The sequence below is a fragment of the Nerophis ophidion genome, linkage group LG26, assembly GCF_033978795.1.
Source record: "Nerophis ophidion isolate RoL-2023_Sa linkage group LG26, RoL_Noph_v1.0, whole genome shotgun sequence".
NCBI lineage: Eukaryota > Metazoa > Chordata > Actinopteri > Syngnathiformes > Syngnathidae > Nerophis > Nerophis ophidion.
This window is the reverse complement of record NC_084636.1, coordinates 17,496,290-17,520,338: the sequence shown is the minus strand read 5'-3', so window position 1 is coordinate 17,520,338 and position 24,049 is coordinate 17,496,290.

The following is a 24,049-nucleotide window of genomic DNA, read 5'->3' as shown; positions in this document are numbered from 1 at the left end:
GTTCTTGAGGGTGCATGGGAGTTTGCCCAACCAGTCTACATGTGCTTTGTGGACTTGGAGAAGGCATTCGACCGTGTCCCTCGGGAAGTCCTGTGGGTACTACTCAGAGAGTATGGGGTACCAGACTGTCTTATTGTGGCAGTCCGCTCCCTGTATGATCAGTGTCAGAGATTGGTCCGCATTGCTGGCAGTAAGTCGGACACATTTCCAGTGAGGGTTGGACTCCGCCAAGGCCGTCCTTTGTCACCGATTCTGTTCATAACTTTTATGGACAGAATTTCTAGGCGCAGCCAAGGCGTTGAGGGGATCCGGTTTGGTGGCCACGGGATTAGATGTCTGCTTTTTGCAGATGATATGGTCCTGATGGCTTCATCTGGCCGGGATCTTTAGCTCTTACTGGATCGGTTCGCAGCCGAGTGTGAAGCGACCGGAATGAGAATCAGCACCTCCAAGTCCGAGTCCATGGTTCTCGCCCGGAAAAGGGTGGAGTGCCATCTCCGGGTTGGGAAGGAGACCCTGCCCCAAGTGGAGGAGTTCAAGTACCTAGGAGTCTTGTTCACAAGTGGGGGAAGAGTGGATCGTGAGATCGACAGGCGGATCAGTGCGGCGTCTTCAGTAATGCAGACGGTGTATCGATCCGTTGTGGTGAAGAAGGAGCTGAGCCGGAAGGCAAAGCTCTCAATTTACCGGTCGATCTACGTTCCCATCCTCACCTATGGTCATGAGCTTTGGGTCATGACCGAAAGGATAAGATCACGGGTACAAGCGGCCGAAATGAGTTTCCTTCGCCAGGTGGCGGGGCTCTCCCTTAGAGATAGGGTGAGAAGCTCTGCCATCCGGGAGGAGCTTAACGTAAAGCCGCTGCTCCTCCACATCGAGAGGAGCCAGATGAGGTGGTTCGGGCATCTAGTCAGGATGCCACCCGAACGCCTGCCTAGGGAGGTGTTTAGGGCACGTCCAGCTGGTAGGAGGCCACGGGGAAGACCCAGGACACGTTGGGAAGACTATGTCTCCCGGCTGGCCTGGGAACGCCTCGGGATCCCCCAGGAAGAGCTAGACGAAGTGGCTGGAGAGAGGGAAGTCTGGGGTTCCCTGCTTAGGCTGCTGCCCCCGCGACCCGACCTCGGATAAGCGGAAGATGATGGATGGATGGATGGATAATTAATTTAGAATTTCATGGCTGCAACACGTGCCAAAGTAGCTGGGAAAGGGCATGTTCACCACTGTGTTACATCATCTTTTCTTTCAACAACACTCAATAAACGTTTGGGAACCGAGGAAACTAATTGTTGAAGCTTTGAAAGTGGAATTCTTTCCCATTCTTGTTTTAGGTAGAGCTTCAGTCATTCAACAGTCCGGGTTCTCCGCTGTTGTATTTAAACGCTTCATAACGCACCACACATTTTCGATGGGAGACCTGTCTCCCATCTCATATGGAAGCGGGGTTTGTAAAGCACAATATAAAATCTGCTTAGTGAGAAGAATTATCGTATCAGACAGAAAATAAGCAAATATCACCCATTATTTGAGATATTTAATTGTACTTAGATTTCAGTTTTTGCAGTGCACTGACAGCGGAGGGAGGTAGATGAGGGAAGCTGATACTAGTGTACTGTGTCTCTTTTTCAGTGGTTTTCTCCACTACTGCCAATCATTTTATCATCCCCACCCTTGCTCTCTGCACGCAGAGAATGTGTGCCAAAACCAGACACTTTGCGCTTCATTCAAGCAAACTGTAGTAACTCATCACTTGTATTCTCAGTAAGGGCAACGGCTGTGTGACGATGGCAACAGTGATTAATTAGATTACTCTTTATTGAAAAAAAATCACGTGTTTAGTAACTACGCCCTTATTACTAACACTGCTTATACCGTACTTCCTTTGGACTCTGATGCCAGGTCAGCAACTAGCTCTATCTTTAGCGCCGCCCGAGTGGCTCCCTGGACCTCTTTAAAGATTTGTGAAAATGGAAAAAGATGAAGAAAAAAGTATATTTTTTGTTTTAATATATTAAACAAACATGACACAAACCTTCCTAATTGTTAGAAATCCCACCGTTTGTTTATGTTATACATGCTACACTGATGAGAGTATTTGGCAAGCACCATTTTGTCCTACTAATTTCAGCGATCTTCGAACTCATCGTAGTTTAACTTTCTCTGATGCTGCCACAGAAAAACGTGTTTTATACCACTCCTTCTTTGTCTCATTTTGTCCACCAAACGTTTTATGCAGTGCGTGAATGCACAAAGGTGAGCCTTGTTGATTGTATCGATTTGCCGGAGTGATTATCAGGCGTATTTGGTCAATCCATTACTGCAAGCTAACCAATGTTAATATGCTATTTAGATTAGCTTTATGCACTTATTGCATCATTAAGCCTCGTTTGTAGGTATATTTGAGCTCATTTAATTTCCTTTAGTTATGTCCTATGTGTATTTAATTTATATTTACATGACATTATCTGCATTTATCATAGTTGCTATGGTCCGGAAAATGCGGTATTAATTGTAATTTATTACTTAAAAAAAAAAATTCCTAACAACATGGTGTCCCCCTTCTATCGCATTTCGACATGCATATGTGTGAGGTTTAATTGTTGCACAGCATTAATAGAGTGGGGCGTAGCGGCAGTGTAGAGATAGGAAAAGCTTTTTGATCTTTAATGAATAAAAGATGTACCTATACCACACGCTCTCCCAATTTAAATTTTATGAATGACAAACATGAAAATAATGATGAGGGTGGCAGCTGTTTCCACTTAGTCAGGGTGGCAGAGAAGCTCCCTAACTGTGTGTACATTAGTGTCTTTCCATATTTGTGTGACACCACCCACAACATCCTACCTTTACTCTGAGGACATGTTGTCTTTGTGTGGACATGTTGGCTTGTCCAATAAGGAAAATCCCTGCATGTCACGGTTGGGCAGATTCAAGGACACGAGCGGACGAGAGGACAAAGAACAACGCCAATGTGCAGGAGCGGGGTTTGGATGGATTTATAGTCTTGCTCACCTGTTTAAACTCTGCATGGTGGACATTGCAGACCTCCGATTTCGGGAGGTTCGTGGTTGGGGGCGGGGTGTTGTTGGGGGCGTGGTTAAGAGGGGAGGAGTATATTTACATTCATCCATCCATCCATTTTCTACCGCTTATTCCCTTTGGGGTTGCGGGGGGCGCTGGTGCCTATCTCAGTTACAATCGGGTGGAAGGCTGAGTACACCCTGGACAAGTCGCCCCCTCATCACAGTATGTGTAGAAATCTTTATTTATGATATAGTTTTTAGTTATTTTCATATATTTTTTTCAAATTAGTTCAAGAAAGACCACTACAAATGGGCAATATTATGCACTGTTACACAATTTAAAAAATCAGAAACTGATCACATAGTGCTGTATTTTACTTCTGTATCTATTTTTTCCAACCAAAAATGCTTTGCTCTGATTAGGGGGTACTTGAATTAAAACAATTTTCACAGGGGGTACATCACTGAAAAAAGGATGAGAACCACTGCTCTAAAAGCTGTAGATGTTATTGTCACATATGCATGCACAGTAGATGGCAGTATTGTCCTGTTCAAGAGTGTCACAACATTGCTGTTTACGGCAGACGAACTGCTGTACGGAAGACGAAAATGTGACTGCTGTTGTTGTGTGTTGTTGCCGCGCTGGGAGGACATTAATGAGACTGCCTAACAATAAACCCACATAAGAAACCAAGAACTCGCCCTCAATCATTCTACAGTTATAACGTCATAGAGCAGGCACTCCGTTTATATTGTGGGAAAGCCGACGTGAAAACAGGCTGTCACACGTCACTCGGGTCCGCATGGAGCTGGAGGGGGCGTGGCCCCCAGCTCCGCCTGAATTTTGGGAGATTTTCGGGAGAAAATTTGTCCCTGTAGGTTTTCGGGAGAGGCGCAGAATTTCGGGAGTCTCACGGAAAATCCGGGAGGGTTGGCAAGTATGCCTGTGGGTGAGCATGAGTCACAGGCGTGCGCACATGAACGTTTATTAAATAAATTTTTTTCAACAGCTAATGGTAATGTTACGATCCCCGTGCGGTTGTCTAGTCAAAAAGGGACGTGTAACTTAAAGGACGGACGCTATTGACTTGTTTGTTCTAACTGAACACTTTATTTGACAAAGGATAATTAATAAAAATAATAAATGGTCACTACTAAACGTAAATGTGTTGTATTTGTACAGCGCTTTTCTACCTTCAAGGTACATTCACACACACATTCCCAAATGGGAGCTGCCATGCAAGGCCCTAACCACGACCCATCAGGAGCAAAGGTGAAGCATCTTGCTCAAGGACACAACGGACGTGGGTAGAAAGTGGGGATTGAACCAGGAACAGGTTGCTGGCACGGCCACTCTCCCAACTGCGCCACGCCGTCCCCAGCGCATCTGGGAGAAAGCAAAACCACCAGTTTAACTAGTAGGTCTTTCAGTTTGGCCACATAATAACATAGGGCCCTTTAGCACTGACATTAGTGTGTGGATTTGATTTGTTCTATCGGAAGAAAAGGCAATACAATTGGACCTTGGAGTCACGGCATGGGCTCGAACCCGCTTTTCTTTGGCAGCTGGGTCTGCCAGCACCTCCGTTGGTAACACGCCCCTGCCCGCGCTGGGCGCATCACGCCCTCTTGCCGGCAAAGCTGCAGGCAATCTCTCATCACCGCACCTGGGACTAATGAGAGAGGACTGCATAAAGACCAGGGGACCTGATGATCCTTTGCCGGAACATAGTTTCTCTCTTGGAGTAAGTATCTCGTCTCTGGCTTCCCTCCCTCGTACTTTCTCGCTCTCTGTGTTTTTCTCTGTTCCCGTGTGTACTGTCCATTGTGTTGCCCGCAGTACATTCCCCGCCTTCTGTGATTGAGTTGTGCTTCTTGACCTCCCTCTGGATTCTGGACTACCTTCCCAGATCATCGACCACTGCTTGGGCACGGACCTTGTTGCCTCTTTCCAGCCCCCGACTGCTTGCCTGCCCACGGACTGCCTTCTCACCTTTTCCCTTTGGACTGACGAAAGATTGAACCAACACGCACAAACAACAAACCCTGGTAACATTAATATGGTTAATCCTACACATCGTCTTGGAGACATCACTTGATGTAGCATACACATCCTACACACTCGTCATAAGGTTTAATAAACTTGTTAGACCGAATTCTGCCGTGGTGTTGTGTTCTTCCCCTGCCGTACATAACATTTGGTCTGCGAAGGTGATGGCCCTATACATGAAAAGAGACTACATGTTTAGCTTAATGCCAGCATCTAAGATACGACCTGCATCTGTGTTTTTTCCAGACACTTACACACAAACATCTAATTTTATGGTCAGGGAGTGCTGCCCTGACTTAGCACACACCCAGGGGCAGGGAAGAGGAATATAAAAACTTCTCCAAGTTAGGAGTGCCTTGTTTTTTTGACTTGTCCTCCTTCATTCACTGCAGTCCTGTTTAATGACACTCGCTTGTAATAAAGCAACTATCGGTTCAGTACAGCGTCTACGACGTCTCTTTTGATCCAGCTACACGGCCGTGTCACCCTCCTCCACAGGAGATAGTGACAAGACTAGAACTACACCCCATGGGAGAGAGAACAAGAGAGAGAAAGCTTCTGGCTCCACCTCTGGGCTTTGTCACCCAGGCACCAGTTTGCTGTCCAATCACAAACTAGGCGTTCATGCACGAAAGCACCCTCACCCAAAATTGTGAATGGTGGGAAAAAAAAGGGGTCACCATTCATCACAAAGGCATGCAGGCAATGCATCAGCAAGAACATTATTTGTACAGGCTACGTGTTTGACAACCTGGTTAAAACCTTCAATGTCAATCAATGTTTTATTTATACAACCCTAAATCACAAATGTCTCAAAAGGCTGCACAAGCCACAACGACATCCTCAGTTCAGAGCCCAAATAAGGGCAAGGAAAAACCCACAACCCAGTGTGATGACAATGAGAATGACTATGAGAAACCTTGTGGAGGTCCGCAGCCATTCAGGTCACACTGACGGTGGCCATATAAACAACTTTAACACTGTTACAAATATGCGCCACAGTGTGAACCCACACCAAACAAGAATGAGAAACATATTGCGGGAGAACATCCGCACCGTAACAGAACATAAACACAACAGAACAAATACCAAGAAACCTTTGCGGCACTAACTCTTCCGGGACGCTACAATATACAACACCCGCTACCCCTTACCCCGCCACCTCAACCACGCCCACCAACCCTGTCCACCTCAACTTCTTCATGTTCTCTCACGGAGAGCATGTCCCGAAATCCAAGCTGCTGTTTTCAGGCATGTTACACACTTGTCCTCATATGTCGTATGTCCTCATATGTCATGTGGGTCAGAAACTCACACACTCAACATTTGAAAAACATCTAATCATTACAGCAATAAACACACTCTTGAATTCTGAATCAAATAACAACACATTTTCAACTGATCTGATGATCTCAACCTGGTTTATGTTAGTTTTATCTATTCATTTAGTTTATCTGGAGAGGATTTGGGCTAGATAATTAGTAATAAAGGGATTAGGGTGATGATTTGTTTTGTTTGATTCTGTATTGGGCTTTTTGCTATTCTGTTGACTAAAATAAAATCCCGCACAATAATTAATTTAAATGTGCCTGAAATGTAGTGCCATGTTGGCATTTTTTTCCATAACTTTAGTTGATTTATTTTGGAAAAAACCTTGTTACATTGTTTAATGCATCCAGCGGGGCATCACAAAAAAATTAGGCATATAAATGTGTTAATTCCACGACTGTGTATATTGGTAATCGGAATCGGTAATTAAGAGTTGGACAATATCGGAATATCGGATATCAGCAAAAAAGGGGTTATCGGACATTTCTAGTACATATTCTTGTCATGTCTTCATTGTGTCGCACCATCCTTTATTGTGTGGGGACATACTGTATGTGAGTGTGAGTGTAACTGTAACAAAGGATCGGGATTGATGTCTCATTATGTAGTGTGTCTGCACTCTCATTTCAGTCAGTATACTCATTATACACAAGCACGCACACACACGTGCACATGCACACATGCACACCAACACACGGACACACACATCCTCACCCAGAGACACACGCTAACAAGCTGTCAGAAGGTTGACATATTGTCTCTTTCCCTTCTGGTGACTTGTCACAGAAACACTGGATAGTGTCAGAGCTTTAATGAACCATGGCTTTTTTCTAGTAATTGTGTTTCCCCCTCGTGTGTATGTGTGTGTGTGTGTGTATGTGTGTGTGTGTGTGTGTGTGTGTGTGTGTGTGCGTGCGTGTGTGTGTGTGTGTTTTTTGGCAATGCTTACTTAATGGGGACAACATCCGCTCTGTTTACACAGTCACCTTTAGGGGACCTCTGACGTTATGGGGACAAAAAACAGGTCCCCTACAAGGAAACCTTTTTAAATGATAGTCAGATCCATTCTGAAGATGCCTAAGTGATGTTTAAGTTTTGACTCACTAGTGCAACAACAACGGCAAAAACGTGTCCTGTGAAAAACCGTCCGACCGGAACTCTTTAATAACTAAAGTTCCTTGGGTGAATAATATAAAGTCACTACACCGGTATGTTTTAGCGCTTTCATTGTGAGTTTACCGAAATATATAAGTAAGAACTTTACACTACTTTATATTAGAAATGGCAACAGCGGAGGATGAATGTCCCATAACAAGAAGATAGAGAAAAAGAAGAAGCTTATCGACTACGGTATCCTCACAAACTGCAAAGGTGGAGGCGCGCAAATTTTCAGGACTTATGCGGATCCCAAATACATATCAGCAGGTACCACAAGGTATGAAAGGTTGCTTTTGCATAATATTGCGAAACAAAACGTCAGATAATATGACTTACCTTAAACATACACACTCCAATAATACTTGTATGTTGACGCACAGTACAATCCATCAAGCGGTGCAGCTTCATTGTTTACCAAAGTTTACCAAACATTTTGATAGATTTTTGAGCGCCGTGTTTTATATTTTCAATGGATCATCCATCCATCCATCCATCCATCCATCATCTTCCGCTTATCCGAGGTCGGGTCGCGGGGGCAGCAGCCTAAGCAGGGAAGCCCAGACTTCCCTATCTCCAGCCACTTCGTCTAGCTCTTCCCGGGGGATCCCGAGGCGTTCCCAGGCCAGCCGGGAGACATAGTCTTTCCAACGTGTCCTGGGTCTTCCCCGTGGCCTCCTACCAGCTGGACGTGCCCTAAACACATCCCTAGGGAGGCGTTCGGGTGGCATCCTGACCAGATGCCCGAACCACCTCATCTGGCTCCTCTCGATGTGGAGGAGCAGCGGCTTTACGTTGAGCTCCTCCCGGATGGCAGAGCTTCTCACCCTATCTCTAAGGGAGAGCCCCGCCACCCGGCGGAGGAAACTCATTTCGGCCGCTTGTACCCGTGATCTTATCCTTTCGGTCATGACCCAAAGCTCATGACCATAGGTGAGGATGGGAACGTAGATCGACCGGTAAATTGAGAGCTTTGCCTTCCGGCTCAGCTCCTTCTTCACCACAACGGATCGATACAACGTCCGCATTACTGAAGACGCCGCACCGATCCACCTGTCGATCTCACGATCCACTCTTCCCCCACTCGTGAACAAGACTCCTAGGTACTTGAACTCCTCCACTTGGGGCAGGGTCTCCTCCCCAACCCGGAGATGGCACTCCACCTTTTTCCGGGCGAGAACCATGGACTCGGACTTAGAGGTGCTGATTCTCATTCCGGTCGCTTCACACTCGGCTGCGAACCGATCCAGTGAGAGCTGAAGATCCCGGCCAGATGAAGCCATCAGGACTACATCATCTGCAAAAAGCAGAGACCTAATCCCGTGGCCACCAAACCGGAACCCCTCAACGCCTTGACTGCGCCTAGAAATTCTGTCCATAAAAGTTATGAACAGAATCGGTGACAAAGGACAGCCTTGGCGGAGTCCAACCTTCACTGGAAACGTGTCCGACTTACTGCCAGCAATGCGGACCAAGCTCTGACACTGATCATACAGGGAGCGGACTGCCACAATAAGACATTCCGATACCCCATACTCTCTGAGCACTCCCCACAGGACTTCCCGAGGGACACGGTCGAATGCCTTCTCCAAGTCCACAAAGCACATGTAGACTGGTTGGGCAAACTCCCATGCACCCTCAAGAACCCTGCCGAGAGTATAGAGCTGGTCCACAGTTCCACGACCAGGACGAAGACCACACTGTTCCTCCTGAATCCGAGGTTCGACTATCCGGCGAAGCCTCCTCTCCAGTACACCTGAATAAACCTTACCGGGAAGGCTGAGGAGTGTGATCCCACGATAGTTGGAACACACCCTCCGGTCCCCCTTCTTAAAGAGAGGGACCACCACCCCGGTCTGCCAATCCAGAGGTACCGCCCCCGATGTCCACGCGATGCTGCAGAGTCTTGTCAACCAAGACAGCCCCACAGCATCCAGAGCCTTAAGGAACTCCGGGCGGATCTCATCCACCCCCGGGGCCTTGCCGCCGAGGAGCTTTTTAACTACCTCAGCGACCTCAGCCCCAGAAATAGGAGAGTCCACTACAGATTCCCCAGGCACCGCTTCCTCAAAGAAAGACGTGTTGGTGGGATTGAGGAGGTCTTCGAAGTATTCCCTCCACCGATCCACAACATCCGCAGTCGAAGTCAGCAGAACACCATCCGCACCATACACGGTGTTGATAGTGCACTGCTTCCCCTTCCTGAGGCGCCGTATGGTGGTCCAGAATCGCTTCGAAGCCGTCCGGAAGTCGTTTTCCATGGCTTCCCCGAACTCTTCCCATGTCCGAGTTTTTGCCTCCGCGACCGCTAAAGCTGCACACCGCTTGGCCCGTCGGTACCCGTCCACTGCCTCCGGAGTCCTATGAGCCAAAAGAACCCGATAGGACTCCTTCTTCAGCTTGACGGCATCCCTCACTGCTGGTGTCCACCAACGGGTTCTGGGATTACCGCCACGACAGGCACCAACAACCTTGCGGTCACAGCTCCAATCAGCCGCCTCGACAATAGAGGTTCGGAACATGGTCCACTCGGACTCAATGTCCCGCACCTCCCTCGTGACATGTTCAAAGTTCTCCCGGAGGTGTGAATTGAAACTCTCTCTGACAGGAGACTCTGCCAGACGTTCCCAGCAGACCCTCACAATGCGCTTGGGCCTGCCAGGTCTGTCCGGCATCCTCCCCCACCATCGCAGCCAACTCACCACCAAGTGGTGATCGGTAGAAAGCTCCGCCCCTCTCTTCACCCGAGTGTCCAAAACATAAGGCCGCAAATCCGATGACACAACTACAAAGTCGATCATGGAACTGCGGCCTAGGGTGTCCTGGTGCCAAGTGGACATATGGACACCCTTATGTTTGAACATGGTGTTTGTTATCGACAAACTGTGACGAGCACAAAAGTCCAATAACAAAACACCACTCGGGTTTAGATCCGGGCGACCATTCTTCCCAATCACGCCTCTCCAGGTTTCACTGTCGTTGCCAACATGAGCGTTGAAGTCTCCCAGTAGGACAAGGGAATCACCCGGAGGAGCACTTTCCAGTACTCCCTCGAGTGTACCCAAAAAGGGTGGGTATTCTGAACTGCTGTTTGGTGCGTAAGCACAAACAACAGTCAGGACCCGTCCCCCCACCCGAAGGCGAAGGGAAGCTACCCTCTCGTCCACTGGGTTGAACTCAAACGTACAGGCTTTGAGCCGGGGGGCAACCAGAATTGCCACCCCAGCCCGTCGCCTCTCACTGCCGGCAACGCCAGAGTGGAAGAGGGTCCAGTCCCTCTCGAGAGAACTGGTTCCAGAGCCCTTGCTGTGCGTCGAGGTGAGTCCGACTATATCCAGCCGGAACTTCTCTACCTCGCGCACTAGCTCAGGCTCCTTCCCCCCCAGTGAGGTGACGTTCCACGTCCTAAGAGCTAGCTTCTGTAGCCGAGGATCGGACTGCCAAGTGCCCTGCCTTCGGCTGCCGCCCAGCTCACAATGCACCCGACCTCTATGGCCCCTCCTATGAGTGGTGAGCCCATTGGAGGGATGACCCACGTTGCCTCTTCGGGCTGTGCCCGGCCGGGCCCCATGGGAACAGGCCCGACCACCAGGCGCTCGCCATCGTGCCCCAACTCCGGGCCTGGCTCCAGAGCGGGGCCCCGGTGACCCACGTCCGGGCGAGGGAAATCTGGGTTCATTTCGTTGTAATTCCATAGAAGTCTTTGAGCTGCTCTTTGTCTGATCACTCACCTAGGACCTGTTTGTCTTGGGAGACCCTACCAGGGGGCATGAAAACCCCCAGACAACATAGCTCCTAGGATCATTGGGACACGCAAACTCCTCTACCACGGTAAGGTAGCAGCTCAGAGAGGAGTCAATGGATCATATTGTTATAATAATTATGTAAATAATACTACACCACTTTTATGCTTAAAGGCCGTTGCTATAATTATTCTCAATTGTGCTGAAGCGGTATTTTTCCTTGTCTGTGCAAAGCTGTGTCGCAGCCAGAGCAGAGACAAGGCGATATCACCAGTGTCAACACATTTGCATTTCTTGGATAATCATATATGTGTCTAACTGGAGCTGTCGAGATGAACCCCATTCCCCCAGCGACAGCTTCAGTGATATAACCAAGGACCTCCCAAATAAATAGAGGAAGCACGTGGGCCAGACTTTAGAACATAGTTTGGATCTGTAACTAGAATACAGCCCAAAAAACGTGTCTCCTCAATTGAGCCAAATTTAACTCTGTCTCTGAATGATTCCTTGCTTCTTGTCTGTTTCATAGATGTCATCAGTGTTTTTAACCTCACACATATAACATTTTGGTGTTGTTTACTTGAGTCAGATTGCAGTCTACGTGTATCTCTTATGTGTGACTGCCATCATATTGTAGTCCACACGTATCTCTAATTTGTGACTGCCATCTACTGGTCACACATCATTTCACCATGTACAACATAAAATAGCTTCGAGGTCGGTAAGCACAACCAAAATTATTTCGTACATTAGGCCAGTTATGAGAAAATGAACAGATTTTAAGAGCGCCTTATAGTCCAAAAAATACGGTACATGTACTGTTAATACCAATATTATTTGCATACTGTTTATCCATCCATCCATTTTCCACCGCTCACTCCCCTTCGGGGTCGCGGGGGGCGCCGGCAGAAATAAAGTACATTTGTGTCTCTAATTCAACCCTTGTACGAAATCCTGAGGTGGTTCAGTAGAATCATTGCTTCGAGGTGTGCCTAATATGAATCTTGTCACAGGCCTCCCTCTTTTGAGTTCCAGTCCAGAGATAGTTACTCCACAAAACAGTGACAATGTAAGATCAAACTGTGACATACCCCTTTCAAGATGGGTAATCAGCATAGGTTATTTTTTACCTGTGGTGGGTCAAACATCAAAACTGTAGGGCTGTGTCGCCAGGTACCATCTTGCAACTCTTAATTTTTCATGGAATCGATCAGCTGAATGCTCTGTAGTCAGTCCGCAGATTGAAGGTTTTTCCTAGAAAGCTGGAAAAAGCCTAAAACTGCCTTGCTTCCTTTCTCAACTTTTGCTGACTTACAAAACCCAAAACCAGTGAAGTTTGCACATTGTGTAATTCATAAATAAAAACAGAATACAATGATTTGCAAATATTTTTCAACCTAGATTCAATTAAATAGACTGCAAAGACAAGATATTTTAATTTTTGTACTGAGAAACTTAATTTTATTATTTTTTGCAAATAATCATTAACTTAGAATTTAATTAACAGCAACACATTGAAAAAAGTTGGCACAGGAGCATTTTTACCACTGTGTCACATGCCCTTTCCTTTTAACAACACTCAGTAAACGTTTGGGAACTGAGGAGACCAATTTTTTAAGCTATTCAGGCGGAATTCTTTCCCATTCTTGCTTGATGTACAGCTTAAGTTGTTCAACAGTTCGGGGTCTCTGTTGTGGTATTTTAAGCTTCATATTGCGCCACACATTTTCAATGGGAGACAGGTCTGGACTACAGGTAGGCCAGTCTCGTACCTGCATTCTTTTACTACGAAGCCACGCTGTTGTGACACGCACAGAATGTGGCTTGGCATTGTCTCGCTGAAATAAACAGTGGCGTCCATGAAAAAGACGTTGCTAGGATGGCTAATGTGTAAGTTACCCATGCCTTGGGCACTGATACACCCCCATACCATCACAGATGCAGATGTAGCGACAAACTGTAGTTACTGACAGTGGTTTTATGAAGTGTTCCTGAGCCCATGTGGTGATATCCTTTACATATTGATGTCGGTTTTTGATGCAGTACCGTCTGAGGGATCGACCTTGCCGCTTACCTGCATTAATTTCTCCAGATTCTCTGAACCTTTTGATGATATCACGGACCATAGATGGTGAAATCCCTAAATACCTTGCAACTGCTCGATGAGAAATGTTGTTTTTAAACTGTTCGACAATTTGCTCATGCATTTGTTCACAAAGTGGTGACCCTCACCTCATCCTTGTTTGTGAGTGACTGAGCATTTAATGGAAGCTGATTTTATACCCAATCATTGCACCCGCCTGTTCTAATTAGCCTGTTCACCAGTGGGATGTTCCATATAAGTGTTTGCTAAGCATTCCTCAACTTTCTCAATCTTTTTTGCCACTTGTATCAGCTTTTTTTAAACATGTTGCAGGCATAAAATTCCAAATGAGCTAATATTTGCAACAAATAAGTGATTATCTTGTCTTTGCGGTCTGTTCAATTGAATATAAGTTGAAAGTGATTTGCAAATCATTGTATTCTGTGCCAACTTCACCGGTTTAGGGTTTTGTAGTACACACATACCATTAATAGATAAGGCCCCGAGTTTTCAATTTATTCAATAATGCAGATGTATCTCAGTTGTTCTAAAGGCCGCATTATGGAATAAGACAAATGGGTACAAAAGACAAACAAGTACAATGTCCTCCACACAACAGAGTCCCCTACCGCACAAGTCTCAAACTTAAGGCCCTGGGGCCATATCTGGCCAGCCACACTGTTTAATGGGGCCCGTGAAAGGCTGGACATACATTGTGTCAATAAAGCACTTTATAACTAAGTGTATACTTTCTTCCAAATTAAATTTTAATTTTAATGTTATATATTATCGGAATACCCCAAAAACATCATATCAAGATTTTCCAAACAGGTTCTGTTAAAATAAAAATACATATTTAAATATCTGTTGTCATCCTGATTTATACATTTCACAGCAAGTTATCCAATAATTTCCTTAAAAAAAGTAACAATTGTCATGTTTTGTGGTCACATTCTGTTTGGTTTTGGACTCATTGTGCACTCTTGTTTGTTTTGTCACCATGACAACTCATTAGTTTCACCTGTTATGTGTTCACAACTCACGCACCTGATTTGTTTGGACTCACTGCACCACCATTTAAGCCTGTAGTTGCCAGGCAGTCAGCCTGGCGACATCACCCTCTACACACCCTTGATAACCGATTGATTGCTCACTTCATGCTTTTCACGTCACAGTAAGTGTAGTTTTGTTTCATGTCCTTAGTCTGTTTATGTTTTAGTTTTGTTCCTGCGTTAAGTGTGTTCCCCGCCTTGTTTTGTAGTACTTTTGAGTGTTAAAATTAAAATATGTCATTACCTTCAAGTCGTGTCCGGTCCAGTCCTTTTGCACCATGGGAAAACAAACCTCACCAAAGTCCACGTAATGGCAACAATCTAATGATTAGGTTCATTCATCCATCGATTTTTTACCGCTTGTCCCTTTTGGGGTCGCTGGAGCTTATCTCATTATGTAATAATACCATGAGGCGATTTTACATAAATACAAATTTTTCCTGTTTCAAATAAGCCATAACAGCGATGTAGCCCTCAATTTAAATTAGTTCGACAGCCCTGCTCTAGACTTTTAGGAGTTTGCTGCAAAACATTTGGAACTGGACTGGTGTCATATTCCGGCCTAACGTGGGATTCATGATTATTAAACATTCTCATACACTACAGCCTCTTCTTTTAATGACTTTCTTGTCCTGTTGTCATTTACATGAGGTAACCTGATCCCCCTACACGGGCAATTTACGACTGGAACAAGGTGACAAAAAGGCTCCAACAGAACTTTCTCATTGGAAACATTTATAATCACATCTCCATAATCACGCTGTGTTCCAGTGGTGGAGTAGAAAGTTCCTTCTCCCACTTCTGTCTATTTATGTATCATCCTACCGGTTTCAATTGGGTTAGCTTCTCAATTGGAACATTCATTCCTTCCAGCTTAACGAGCTGCACTGGAAAAAAGCGTGTGTCCACACACGAGCCAATTAAATTAAACATGAGGGTTGTCGTTTGTTTTCCCCCTCTACCGCCTTACCTTCTATCTTCGCTCTTTTGCCACCTTCAATGCATGTGGAGATGGAAACTTTTCCTTTCATTTTGAATCAGAATGTCATGATCCGGTGCCTGGATGATGTTTTGTTTATGTATGTCAGGGACCTTTTGTGATCTGGCTCCTCCAACGACGACGACATCGTCTTTGGCGTCTCGTCCCACGTCGCCGACATCTTCTTCGTCTCAGGCGCTGCCCTCGTCTGCAGCATCATCGCCACCGCGACCCCCATCTGGCCTGCCGCACAAGCAGCTAATTCATGGAGGCCATTTGCGGCAACATCAGCGACGCCTCGCCTGTTGCAGCACCGATAGAGTTGTCGCCGCCACCTGACTCGTCCCTGGTGGATACTTGGCCTGGCAACCCACCACCTAGTCCTCTCTCCGCCCTCCTGTGACTTTTGAACTTTTTCTTACTTTTTTTTGTGGGGACATCTGGAATCTCCTCTCTGATCTGCCACCTTATCGTGGTAGAGGAGTTTGCGTGTCCGGGGGTTTGATACCCCCTGGTAGGGTATTCTGAGACAATCTGGTCATAGGTGAGGGATCAGACAAAGAGCAGCTCGAAGACCTCCATGAAAAATACAAAGGACCCAGATTTCCCCCGCCAGGAGTCAGGCCCGGAGGTTGGGCACGATGACGAGGGCCTGTCCCTATGGAGCCTGGCCTGACTGTTGTTTGGGCTTACGTGCCAAATGGCAGCTCAGAGTACCCAGCCTTTTTGGATTCACTCGAGGGAGTGCTGGAGGGTGCTCCCCGGGTGATTCCCTCGTTCTACTGGTGGACTACAACGATAATATTGGCAACAACAGGAAAATCTGGAGAGGCGGGATTAGGAAGAATGGCTGTCCGGATCTGAACCCGAGTGGTGTTTTGTTATTGGACTTTTGTGCTCGTCACAGATTGTCCATAAAAAACACTATGTTCAAACATAAGGGTGCACTTGGCACCAGGAGACCCTAGGCCGCAGTTCCATGATCGACTTTGAAGTTGTGTTATCGGATTTGCGGTCTCATGTTTTGGACACTTGGGTGAAGAGAGGGGCGAAGCTTTCTACCGATCACCACCTGGTGGTGAGTTGGCTGCGATAGTGGAGGAGGACGCCGGACACACCTGGCAGGCCCAAACGCATTGTGAAGGTTTGTTAAGAACGTCTAGCAGAGTCTCCTGTCAGAGAGAGTTTCAATTCCCTCCTCTGGAATCACTTAGAACATGTCACGAGAGAGGCGCTGGACATTGAGTCCGAGTGGACGATGTTCCGTACCTCTATTGTCGAGGCGGCCGATTGGAGCTGTGGCCGCAAGATGGTTGGTGCCTGTCGTGGCAGTAATCCTAGAACCCGCTGGTGGACACCAGCCGTCAAGCTGAAGAAAGAGTCTTATCGGGTTTTTTTGGCTCATAAGTCTCCGGAGTCAGCAGACAGGTACCGATAGGCCAAGTGGTGTGCGGCTTCAGTGGTTGTGGAGGCAAAAACTCGGACATGGGAGGAGTTTGGGGAAGCCATGAAAAACGACTTTCAGATGGCTTCGAAGCAATTCTGGACCACCATCCGCCGCCTCAGGAGGAAGAAAGAGTGCACTGTCAACTCCGTGTATGGTGGATAGTGTTCTGCTGACCTTGACTTCAGATTCCGTGTATCAGTGGAGGCAATACTTCGAAGACCTCCTCAATCCTACCAACACGTCTTCCTATGAGGAAGCAGTGCCTGGGGAATCTGTGGTGGGATCTCCTATTTCTGGGGCTGAGGTTGCCGAGGTAGTTAAAAAGTTCCTCCGTGGCATGAGATCCTCCTTAGGGTTCCTTAAGGCTCTGGATGCTGTGGGGCTGTCTTGGTTTACAAGACTCTGCAATATTGCGTAGACATTGGGGCGATACCTCTGGATTGGCAGACCAGGGTGGTGGTTCTCCTCTTTAAGAAGGGGAACCGGAGGGTGTGTTCCAACTATCGTGGGATTACACTTAGGCTTCCCGGTAAGATCTATTCAGGTGTACTGGAGAGGAGGCTACACCGGATAGTCGAATCTCAGATTCAGGAGGAACAGTGTGGTTGTGGAACTGTGGACTAGCTTTATACTCTCGGCAGGGTCCTTGAGGGTACATGGGAGTTTGCCCAACCAGTCTACATGTGCTTTGTGGACTTAGAGAAGGCAATCAACCTTTGGGGAGTGCTCAGAGAGTATGGGGTAACGGACTGTCTGATTGTGGCGGTCCGCTCCCTGTATGATTTGTGTCAGAGCTTGGTCCGCACTGGAAACCCTCACCCGTTTCCAGTGAGGGTTGGACGCCGCCAAGGCTGCCCTTTGTCCCCCATTCTGTTGATAACTTTTATTGACAGAATTTCTAGGCGCAGTCAGGGCATTGAGGGTATCTGGTTTGGTATCTGCTTTTTGCAGATAATGTAGTCCTGATGGCCTCATCCGGCCAAGATCTTCAGCTCTCACTGGATCGGTTCGCAGCCAAGTGTGAAGCGACTGGATATGGGAATCAGCACCTCCAAGTCCAAGTCCATGGTTCTTGCCCGGAAAAGGGTGGAGTGCCATCTCCAGGTTGGGGAGGCAATCTTGCCCCAAGTGGAGAAGTTCAAGTACCTCGGAGTCGTGAGATCGACAGGCGGATAGGTGCGGTGTCTTCAGTAGTGTGGACGCTGTATCGATCCGTTGTGGTGAAGAAGGAGCTGAGCCGGAAGGCAAAGCTCTCAATTTACCGGTCAATTTACATTCCCATCCTCACCTATGGTCATGAGCTTTGGGTTATGACCGAAAGGACAAGATCAGGGGCACAAGCGGCCGAAATGAGTTTACCCCGCCGGGTGGCGGGGCTCTTCCTTAGAGATAGGGTGAGAAGATCTGCCATCCGGGTTGAGCTCAAAGTAATGCCCCTGCTCCGTCACATCGAGAGGAGCCAGATGAGGTGTTTTGGGCATCTGGTGGCATCTGGATGCCACCCAAACGCCTCCCTAAGGAGGTGTTTCTGGCACATCCGACCGGTAGGAGGCCAAGGGGAAGACCCAGGACATGCTTGGAAGATTATGTCTACCGGCTGGCCTGGATTGCCTCGGGATCCCCCGAGAGGAGCTGGACGAAGTGGCTGGGGAGAGGGAAGTCTGTGCTTCCCTGCTTAGGCTGCTGCTCCCACGGCCCGACCTTGGATAAGCCGAAGAAGATGGATGGATGGCATCTGGAATCTGTCCTCAAGCGGGGTAGGGTGGGTTACTGTCATGTTATATTGCCTGGATCATATTTTGTTTATGTTAGGGACCTTTCTTTTGTGACCGGTCCTCCTATGTTTGAGTATAATAAAGACTCTTACTTGCACGTCGTTCTCCTGTTTCCTGCATCTTGGGGTCACAACTGCCACAGCAATGAGTGTTCTACACACTTAAAGTACAGACAATAGCAGGATGGATGAAGAAATACAGTACAACAAGAAGGCCATCGTTTTAATCTGGTTACACACTATGCATCTGCAACGCAGAAAGAATGACTTAAAATTTCTGTAACCTCTCTGGCAACACATTTCTGGGCCGTTTGTCAAAGCAGTGTTAGCGTCGTGCATGCGCGAATGGGCAATTAATCCGGTAGTGACAGGCGGCAGAAGCAAACAACTCAATATTGGCCCTGTCAATAGGAAATGAGAGAAAAGTTAGGGGAAAATCAGTAAGGAGAATCAGTCAATCAGAGTTGACTTATATAGCCCTGGATGACAAATGTCTCAAAGGGCTGCAGAAACGATCTTGACTCAGATCCCAAATAGTTTTTTTTTTTTTTTTTTTTTTTTACAGAAGCATTTTCATCTTAAAATAACACATTAATTACACAAAATGAGTAAGGTCTACATTAATGTGAGAAAAATTAACACAATATTAAAATGTGTTTACCAAACACTTCACAGTGAGTCAGTGCTTGTCATTTATTTTCTGTTATGTCTTCCCTCGGAATAAGATAATACTTCACGCCCTCCCACTCTCCACCGTAACTATAAATGGTATTGTCTATAAAACTGTTATAAGTACACCTCAGCAAAACATTTTATCTTTAGCAACATTTAGGAAAACAACACATCAATCTTTTCTCGCCAAACACTACATACGCTTTGTCATATTCTAGTAAGGCAAACAAAGTAAACATGTTCCATGAGGTCACACGCGTCCCCCTGGCATTGCACCGTGTGCCCCCACCCCATGGCGACCCGCCCCAGTATTTGAGAAGGACTGCGGTAAGTGGATATTAGGCTTGTATGTAGGGCTGGCCTTTTTTTAATATCTCGATATTTTTAGGCCATATCGCGATACACGATATATAACTCAGTATTTGGCCTTGGCCTTAAAATAACACTTGATACATATAATCACAGCAGTATGATGATTCGATGTGTCTACATTAAAACATTCTTGTTCATACTGCGTTAAAGGCCTACTGAAACCCACTACTACCGACCACGCAGTCTGATAGTTTATATATCAATGATGAAATATTAACATTGCAACACATGCCAATACGGCCGGTTTAGTTTACTAAATTACAATCTTAAATTTCCCGCGGGGTTTCTTGTTGAAAACATTGCGGAATGATGACGTCCCAGGTTGCAGGGGACATAATTGCGCAGCACCATTTGCGGCTAAAAGTCGTCTCTTTTCATCGCGCAATTAAACAGTATTTTGGACATCTGTGTTGCTGAATCTTTTGCAATTTGTTCAATTAATAATGGAGACGTCAAAGTAGAAAAATGGAGGTGGGAAGCTTTAGCCTTTAGCCACACAAACACACGGTGTTTCCTTGTTTAAAATTCCCGGAGTTGAAGCTTTACTATGGATCAGAGTGGTCAAGCGAACATGGTTCCCGACCACTTGTCAACCGGCAGGTTTGGGTGAGAAAATTGTGGTAAAAAGTTGCCTCTTACCGGAGATCAGCTGAGATCAGCTGAGCTTGCGCCGTCCATGCAGCTGCCGTCGACTTCCCTCAGAGGCTGGCGTCAACACACCTGTGGACACACCCCTCCGACTATCAGGTACTATTTAACTCACTAAAACACTAGCAACATAATAGAAAGATAAGGGAGTTCCCAGAATTATCCTAGTAAATGTGTCTAAAAACATCTGAATCCGTCCCAATGCAATCGCCTTTTTCTTTTTTTTTACTTTTTTTTTCTAATCCTTCACTATCAATATCATCATCCACGAATATTTAGTTTTCTCGGTCCGAATAGCTCTTGCTGCTGGAGGCTCCCATTATGAACAATGTGAGGACGTGAGGGGCCCTCACCCTTGTGACGTCATCGTCTGCGACTTCCGGTAAAGGCAAGGCTTTTTTTATTAGCGACCAAAAGTTGTGAACTTTATTGTCGATGTTCTCTACTAAATCCTTTCACCAAAAATATGGCAATATCGCGAAATGATTAAGTATGACACATAGAATGGACCTGCTATCCCCGTTTGAATAAGAAAATCTCATTTCAGTAGGCCTTTAATATATACTCATTTTAAACTTTCATGCAGAGAAGGAACTCACAACTAAGTCAATTGACCAAAACTGTATTTATTAAACAGTTATTAAGCAGTGGCACAAACGTTCATGTCATTTCAAAACAGAAAGTGCAAGATTGTCAGAGACATTTTAAGTGTCAAATAAAAATGAGCTGCATAATAGGAAAACACATAGTGTTCGTCCTTCGCTATGTGGTAGGTTACTACGGAGGTTATTACATTCTGTTTTTTCATACAGTGTTGATCTGGAAATGTACGCCTCGGCATTTTGATGGTGTGGGCGTTTGGCACCAAACGGAGATGTCGACATGCAGAGTAAGCATTCTTCATTCTCTAGCAGGTGACTTTTCAAATGATGCTACATATTAGCAGTAATGCTACTTATGGTAGCAACACTTTTGCCCCACACTGGATAAATTACGGTTGTCTGTTCGACATATTCCCACTTGAAGCCAAACTCGTGACAGACGATGGACCCCCTGCTGTTTTTCTTAAGAAGTAATTCCTCCTTCATTCGCACCTTCTTTCTCTCGTATTACCACTCGCACGGCTCTGCTAGCATCACAACTAACGTTACCCATGCCGCTACCTCTCTGCTCCGCGAGGGCGTATACGTATGTGACGTATGACGTGACAATATGTGACGTGTTTAAGAAGGTGCGCTTGCTGTCTGTGAGAAAGAGACACTAGAAGGAGTGGGAAGAGCCTGTAGCGTAATTCCCGCAGCTAAAAGCAACTGCGTGAGAATGTATATTCGAATATCACGATATAGTCATTTTCTATATCGCACAGAGACAAATCTGCGATTTATCGTGTATATCGATATATCGCCCAGCCCTACTTGTACGGTATACCGGTATTAGTATAGAACAACGATACTAGTCTATGATTTGGACTCCCTTGAATGGCCTTGACATGGGAACGGGCTGTTCTGAAGATTATCTCCCAAGGCCTTCTCAAAGATGGACGCTTTTGACCTTCCTTTTTGTCAACAACACCTGTAGCTGAACTTTATCGGCCTCAGGCATACAAAATTATTCATCATCTCTCCCAAAGTTATTTGGGTATATACGCACACACATGACCCCCACCCTTGAAATCAACGCCTTCACCACTGCTTTATTCCTCTGGGGTTGTGGATGGCTGAGCAGCGCTATACAGCCGCAGCGAGTCTCCTCAAACCCACCCCCTGCCTCTGTTACAAGAGGTGTGATATACGTGCTATGTCTAAATGTGTGCCATGCTATGTGAGGTTTTTTTTCTTTGACTTAGTCTGGACCCCTCCTGAGGGTCTAGCCTTAGACTGATATTGTTTACTCCCCCTCCTCTCACCCAATGTTACCCTTTCTCACCTTTTTAAGAAGCGCCGTAAAAACGGCTGATCCGTTGGCGGTCCCGTCTTGTCTCCCTATAACGTATGTCTGCCCTTAGCGTGACTTGTACCAAAAAATCAATCTCGTTGTACTTGTGCAATTACAATAAATATCTATTCTATTCTATTCTATTCTATTCTAATCTGCTAATGAATCGCATTCAGTACTATAGCACCTCTAAAAAGTACCGATATTTTTTAGCATCACAAAAACTTATTTCTTTAAAAAAAAATTAATAGTATGTTTTAAACTGAGGAAATATGTCCCTGGACACATGAAGATTTTGAATATGACCAACGTATGATCGTGTAACTACTTGGTATCGAATCGATACTTAAATTTGTGGTATCTTCCGAAACTAATGTAAAGTGTCCAAACAACAGAAGAATAAGTGATTATTACATTTCAACAGAAGTGTAGTTAAAACACGTTACAAGAGAAAGTAAGCAGATGAACAACTAGATTAATAATTCATTTTGTACCATTTGTCCCTCAGAATTGTGACAAAATAATAGAATGATAAATGACAATATCCATCCATCCACTTTCTACCCCTTTTCCCTTTCATGTGATGGAGTCTATAATATGTTACTGCATATGTCAGCAGCTAAATTAGGAGCCTTTGTCTGTTTACTTACTAATAAAAGACAAGTTGTCTTGTATGTTCATTGTTTTATTTATGTTGGTTAATATAAACCCAATGATGCAATTTTTTGTGGTCCCCTTTATTTAGAAAATTATCGACATGTACCCAAAAGTATCGAAATACATTTTGGTACCGGTACCAAATATTGGTATTGGGACAAAACTAGAGGATTTATATTCCCTTCTTTTTTAACTCTTTGTTCATACAAAACTAACTTGATTAATATTGACTGCAATGAATATTAGTTAATTCAATTAATCCACAGCAACCCTGTGATTAATCTAATTACAAATGTTAACCATTTGACAGCACACAAAAGGACGTTTATACTCTGGTTTTCTCCAGCCACCCATTCATCCATCCATCCATCCATCATCTTCCGCTTATCCGAGGTCGGGTCGCGGGGGCAGCAGCCTAAGCAGGGAAGCCCAGACTTCCCTATCTCCAGCCACTTCGTCTAGCTCTTCCCGGGGGATCCCGAGGCGTTCCCAGGCCAGCCGGGAGACATAGTCTTCCCAACGTGTCCTGGGTCTTCCCCGTGGCCTCCTACCAGCTGGACGTGCCCTAAACACATCCCTAGGGAGGCGTTCGGGTGGCATCCTGACCAGATGCCCGAACCACCTCATCTGGCTCCTCTCGATGTGGAGGAGCAGCGGCTTTACGTTGAGTTCCTCCCGGATGGCAGAGCTTCTCACCCTATCTCTAAGGGAGAGCCCCGCCACCCGGCGGAGGAAACTCATTTCGGCCGCTTGTACCCGTGATCTTATCCTTTCGGTCAGGACCCAAAGCTCATGACCATAGGTGAGGATGGGAACGTAGATCGACCGGTAAATTGAGAGCTTTGCCTTCCGGCTCAGCTCCTTCTTCACCACAACGGATCGATACAACGTCCGCATTACTGAAGACGCCGCACCGATCCGCCTGTCGATCTCACGATCCACTCTTCCCCCACTCGTGAACAAGACTCCTAGGTACTTGAACTCCTCCACTTGGGGCAGGGTCTCCTCCCCAACCCGGAGATGGCACTCCACCCTTTTCCGGGCGAGAACCATGGACTCGGACTTGGAGGTGCTGATTCTCATTCCGGTCGCTTCACACTCGGCTGCGAACCGATCCAGTGAGAGCT